Below are 7,272 nucleotides of genomic sequence, written 5' to 3'. Positions count from 1 at the left end.
TTGGTGTTGAGACACAGCGTCAAACGCCCTCTCTACGTACCAATGCGTTCATTGGAAAACATCTTCACCAATCGGTTTTACCTGTTGTGTTAGGCTCTCTGAACCCGCCACTGTGGTATAGATAGATTCGCCAACAAGGCGGATATTGACACTTAAAAACACTAACGTCCTGAACAAATTACCACAACAGCATCACACTACTACAAGTTTTTGTTGTTGATCCACGAGGTGGTTTTACGATCGTGAGGGAGTTACGGTTTACGACGTTTCAAACAGTATGTCGGTATTCACTGGTACGTTTGATGAATAAGCCTTATTAAGGGGCGAATTGGGGTTTGGGAAGCTTTTAGCAGCACCTGATCAATATCAAGACAGGGAACACCTACGGCGAGACAAGCGAACGCTTTATCCACAGGACTACCTACAAGTATGGGAGGTACTGGATTCGAACCTAAAAAGCGGGGATCTAGACAATTGGTTTGGTTGGTTTGTTTGTTTGTTTGTTTGTTTGTTCAACATTCAACGCCGCGCAATATTCCAGCTAAATAATCGAGTCTGGACCAGGCAATCCAGTGAGCATGAGCATCGAACTACGCAGTTGGGATACGATGTGTCAACCAAGTGTGCCGACCGCCTCCGTGGTGTAGTGGTTAGAGCGGCCGCCCGGAGAGCGGAAGGTCGCGGGTTCGATCCCCGACCGCGTCATACCAAAAGACGTTAAAATATGGCACTTGTTGGTCCCTGCCTGGTGCTCGGCATTAATTGGTACAACAAGGACTGGTCGGCTCGGAGTCAGTATAATGTGTCTGAGTGAGGTATTCATGCTTCACTGCGGCATGGTATCTCAGTGAGCTAGCACTATAAAACCAGCTTAAGTCTGGGCTAGTACAAGCAGCCGCACATACACATACACACGCATGCACGTCGTCATATGAGCGAAATATTCTCAAGCACGACGTTAAACCCAATTTCACCTCACCTCACCAAGTGTGCCAATATAGACAGAACGTTCAGAAGGAACAGTGGAGCTTCGGGCGATTGACCATGCCACGTTACATTCAAGTGACGGGGCATATTTTTTGGGTGCTCTATTAGAGCACATTATGTTTTGTCTGAAGATCGCCTCACTGTTATTGTAACGGACACCTAACTCGATTATCTATTTACTGTTTTGTAGATGTTCCCCGCCAGTAGTGTTATTAGACTACTTTGCCAACTGATTTGTCGGTATAATTTGTATCATATAATTTCATCCCGTATACTAGCAACCATCTGCAGGTACATGGAACAGTATCGGGGATGCCTTGGACATCCAGGCATCAGTCACGTGTAGAGATTTCTAAACGTTATATGGAGGATTGGGATATAATGTGAAAATACACAAATACACTTTTCCCAGATGTTAATATTCCCGTGACTTTCCAATGTTATTGTTTGTTGTTTAACGCAAAACTCAGCAATATTCAAGCTATATGACGGCGATCTTTAAATAATCTAGCCTGGACCAGACAATCCAGTGATTGAAATCATGACCACCGATCTGTACAATTGGGTTACGATGACATCAAGCACGTCAGAGAGCCAGAACACCGGATCACCTCAGCCGCCTCTAAAGACATACCCCATTTCTGGTGTCCCCCGCAGTGATATTGCTGGAATATTGCTAACAGCGGCTTAAAATTAAAACTAAAATCACTCACTAAAAATAAATACATGAGTTGTTGAAGAACACTTTGTACCAGGATAATTTCCAACAGAAGAAAACTGAATCTTATTGCATAAATCAGAAACGGGTAACGAGGAGTCTGGAGCTCAGCAATACGTTGTGCAGAGTTGTGTCCCTTACACGCATCAGAATCCGATGATTTAAGTTTAAACATCCAGATTCGCACTGATGATGAGTCTTGGTTTGTCAGCAGTGTAGCCACCAGAGGGGATTCTGTGTCGGACTATAGTCTACCGGTGCCTGTAAAGAGTCGAGCAAATGGATCCCAGGTGCGACAAAACCCTAGCTCACCCACCCACAGCATCAGCCAATGAAACTTGAAAAATCCCCTTGGTCACTTGCCAATATATATCTTCTGTTATGGAGCTCAACACGTTATATATCGGATGACACTTGTTATGGAGTGGTTGTTGAGTTGGTAGTGATTGACGTAAATTATATTACGATATTATCACGGTAATCAGTAAAGCAAGACGCTGATAGTCACGAGACCAAGTTATCGGGTTACGATCACGCACAAACACAGCCAGATCACATATTCTTCATCGAGTATGCGAATAGCATGAGTAAGTCGTGACGAAGTTTAAAAATATTATTGCATGAACTTGTTGTGCGTGCGAGTGTGTGCGTTCGTGCGTGTGGGGACACCAGAAAAGGGGTTAACACGGTGTACCCATGTGGGGAACCGAACCCGGGTCTTAGGCGTGACTAGCGAACGCTTTAACCACTAGACTACCCCCACCGCCCTGGCTACTCCTTGTCTTATCCCCTTGAAGCGACAGGCAGAGAAACAAGCACCATTTTTAACGTCTTTTAACATAACCAGACCGGGGATACAAACACCGTACTTCCACATTCCGTGCCGACACCCTATCCACTTGACCACGTATGCTGTCTGGTATAAGAGTGTCTAGTATTGTAAGGGTGGCCCATCGTGCCTATGTATTAACCTCAAGCGTGGTGTTGCCACGTGTTTTTGGTTCATTCACGCTCGCCTCAGAGGTGAATTCCGCGCATGGATGACCACAATTCCTAGAGGGAGGTCCCTTCTTCCACAAGACGAGACGCTGACACGTGGAATCTGAATCACAATCGTTCCTCGTCACGCCCAGAAGCCAATAGCGGAAGACATTGTACGTATGCTTCAGTCACTTTCGAGCACCTCTGTTCGGCTTGTTTGGGCATATACGAACTGCTATAGTCTGTTTGCAGTGAAGACGTACCGGTGAATTGCACTTTAAACAAAAATGTAAATAGAATAAAGTGAAATTATGATTGCGAATCATCATAATTCTACCTTGCCAATTGAACATTCAAATCTTAGATTTGTATTCCACTTAGGAAAAAATTTGTTTAACAAACGATCATAGTTTCAAATCGCTTACATTGGTTTGTATTACAAGGGGGTAAGCGCAGTAGTTGGAACAGTGAAACAAATGCACGTGCGGTAGGTGATGAGCGTCAACTTAGACCAACCCTCCTTGTTCTCGGTGTTTCATTTAATGTGCACATCCCCTTGTAATACAAACCAATAATACCGATTTGAACTTTGATCGTTTGTTAAACAACTTTTATCCAAAGTTGAATAAAATTCTGAGATTTAAATTTTAAAATGCAAGGTAAAATTATGAGGATTCGCAATCTTAATTTCACTTTATTTGATTTACTTTTTTGTTTAAAGTGAAATTCATCGGTACGTTTTCACCGCAAACAGACTATAGGTGGTGATGTCTATGTATTATTACAGGAAGGTTTAAAAAGATATTTTCCGTTGATATTATTGTTTACAGACATTGATACAACATACCTTTTGTTGTAGTCAAACGTGCCAGTAAATAGTTTATGAAAACATTTATACCAAAACACTGTTTAAGGGAACCAGATAAATACTTTGGGGTATTTCAGGTTCAACTCAAACGCAAAATCATTAATTGAATAAAGAATATGATTTTACTTCCACATAACGGTAAGTTCAATACAACAGTGGTTGGCGGTGTTACTCCGTAATCACTTCTGGCAAACGTTTGGAATTTTTATAATCTTGTTTTCTGTCTAGTTGTAGGTTGTTTGCATGATTTTCGAAATTGTGGTGTTTCAATGAGTGAGTGAGTATGGTTTTCCTCCGCTTTTAGCAATATTCCCACATCACCATGAGGGACACCAGAAATGGGTTTCACACATTGTGCCCATGTGGGGAATGGAGACCAGGTCTTCAATCAGCGAAGTGATGCTTCAATGTTGTATGTTTAAACAAAGACTCTTAAAACCTATGTGGTGTGAAAGTTTGACCTGGAGCTAATGGCAATCTTATAAAACTGCTCCACATGAGATGGATAAGCTCTCTTCTCTTACCCCTCAATACACAACATCCCTGTAATCTTAGTAGTTAAGTGTTGATAATCAACAAATTCTCTCCAAGACTAACCTTACACTCACATTTGGCACATGTTAAAGGTACACCACCATGCAAGTACTAGACTTCTTTCTCGGTTTTGAAATTCTAACTTATATTTTGTCATCTCAAGATGAAATCATCAGTATATTGATCATTTATTTGACACTTGTCAAATGGTCACTTGTGCCTGATGAGCAACTGCACACCAAAAGCATCTCCACTCTCATGTAATTCATGAAAAGACAACTAAATATCTATTTAATACAGACTAAATGTGTGAATACACAATGCCCATTAGAAAGTGGTCAAATGTAATGTTATACTCGGGATTAAACCTTTTCAATCAAGTAGATTCTAGTACTTTTGTTAGGTTGGGTTCCATTCAGGATTCAAACCCTCACTCTCAGAGTCAGGGACAGAAAGTCAGCAATCTAACCCACTCAGCCACCGTAGTTGCCACACACAAAAAGTGTATTACTGAGGTAACTGTTTCTTAACAGTATAATTTCTTAACCCCAGAAATTTGAGTGCCACATAAATGTTTTGACAGGAAAAAATATATATTAAAAGTACCAGTATGAATTTGAGTTAGTAAATTTTTAATCTGCCCAAACAAAACATCAGTGTTCACTTGACCTGGTAGCTTTATCAGAATTCATCAACCTCTGGCAGTAAATACCAAAGGGTAAGTTTCTAGGTCAACTTTAAACTGAAGCACAATAAAGACTGGGTCATTAGGCTGCATCATGAAGAAATGTTAAAACGGCAATAGAATCAAGATGCTTATACTAATGAAAGATTGAAACTTGAAATGTCAAATATTATTACCCTGATAAGACAGTAAAGTTGTACCAATAAAATGCGAAGTAGGTGTAAATTTGAAAGCAACAATTAATCTTATATGGCATGAAAGTTATTAATCTCACAATACCAACTCATCACCATAACTTCTGTTCAAAGCCCAAACCTCCTTGTTATAACAGGGGGGCGGTGGGGTAGCCTTGTGGTTAAAGCGCTGGCTCGTCAGGCCGAAGACCCGGGTTTCGAATCCCCACATGGGCACAATGTGTGAAGCCCGTTTCTGGTGTCCCCCGCCATGATGTTGCTGGAATATTGCTAAAAGTGGCGTAAAACCAAACTCAGTCAGTCAGTCAGTGTTATAACAGGAAACAGAAATATATTAAAAGTACCAGTATGAATCTTGTAAAACGTCTTGCAGAGATAAGCTCTTCAAAATTTTAGCCCATCATGAGTGAGTGAGTGAGTATGGTTTTATGCCTCAACACTCCAGCAATATCATGGCAGGGGACACCCAAATGGGCTTCACACATTGTATCCATGTGGGGAATAGAACCCTGGTCTTCGGCATGACGAGTAGACACTTTAACTATTAGGCTACCCTACTATCCCTTTAGCCTATCAAATGAGCTTTACGCAATAGACAATTTGCAGAATGTCTTACAGGGAAAGATTCACAAAAGCGTCCGTTTCAACCAACTAATCAACTACACACAAGGAGAGATTGTAAAATGTCTTGAAGGCCACATACTATTTGTCTAAATTCATTATTAACTGCTGTATGTCACCCATCTAGAACTATTTGCTAGGGGTGAAACAGTATGCTCTTACCATGGTATGGTACTATTGCGGTATAAGGCCTCCGGTTTGGTCCGTTTCGGTTTGGTATATGAGATTTGATCATAATGCAGAAAGTTTACCAAAAAGAGCTGTCTAGCAAAGAAATGCATAGATTTTGACAAAATGATTCGATTTCTAGACATTTTAGTGAAGGATTAAATAGGTTAATAACATGAGGGTACGAAAACCGAAAATACTGAATTTTTGGATTGCATTACAATATACCAAACCGAAGGCAAAATACCGCGGTTCTACTAATACCGCGGTATACCGTTTCACCCCTACTCTTTTTGACAGGGGTCATGACACAAACACAACACAAGGTTTTACAGTATACACAATTTCTTTTCATCGGACGTGATACAGACATAATTCACTGATGTACAAATGTGTTTTTACAAGGTTCTGTACAAAGTTTTACAATGAGATAGATGACAGGCAAACAACATTTCTGTATCAACATCATCAGCATCTGTACACAACAAAATAAACAGACCAGAAAACCAAGTAATCTTAGGGCATGTATATGGACATAAACTTAAGACTCATTTCACACTGCAGCAAGCACTAGGGGAACCGGATATTGAAACTTGAAACCAATCAGTATGTCAAAATTTTACAAACAATACATCAAGTTCTTGAATGGCATTTAGAGTGAGTGAGTGAGTGTGGATGGTTTTACGCTGCTTTTAGCAATATTCCGGCAATATCACGGCGGGGACACCAGAAATGGGCTTCACACATTGTACCCATATGGGGAATCGAACCAGGATCTTCAGCATGACGAGCGGATGTTAACCATTAGGCTACCGCACTGCACCCTGGCATTTAGAAGTTCGACGAACATGAATACGTGACATGTTTCATGGATAGCAACTCTATTCTTAATATGCAATATTATATTGAATAAAAAAAAAAGTTGTTATCCATAGTGAGTGAGTATGGTTTTATACCACTTTTAGCAATATCCCAATGGGAGACACTGGAAATGGGCTTCACGTATTGTCTGCATGTGGGGCTTTAACCACTAGTCTACCCCACTGCCCAAGTTATCCATAAAACGTGTCATGTATTCAAATAATACTGACAGCAACACTGGTTCTGTTTCTGAAGGCATGTCAATACAAGTACTACCAGTAGGATGAGATGGTAACTGTCCATAAACCCTCTAGCACCTGACAAGGCAGCTGAGGTTGTATACGCCCCATGGAGTTGAGACTGAAAATAGACACATTGATCCAACAATGCTAGCACTTTGAACATACACGACTGTAGGAATGTAGTGACTAAGTACTCTGCATTGAGTTTGGTATCCTCGTATCAGGGTTTTCAACCATGTAAGACAAAATGTAATTTTATCTGCAATATTTCAAGTTTTAACTTTACTAACGGATGATAAATGATATATTCATCTATTTCACACAAAAATATCAAGTGTTTCCTACAAAATAAGGTTGATGACATGTGTGATTCGAACTAAACTCTTCAGCCGCTGATCGCCAACGCTTTTAAC

The sequence above is a fragment of the Haliotis rubra genome, unplaced genomic scaffold, assembly GCF_003918875.1.
Source record: "Haliotis rubra isolate DU_JTF1 unplaced genomic scaffold, ASM391887v1 Scf153, whole genome shotgun sequence".
In the NCBI taxonomy this organism is placed as follows: Eukaryota; Metazoa; Mollusca; class Gastropoda; order Lepetellida; family Haliotidae; genus Haliotis; species Haliotis rubra.
The sequence above is the reverse complement of the archived record's forward strand: the minus strand, read 5'-3'. Positions refer to the sequence as shown.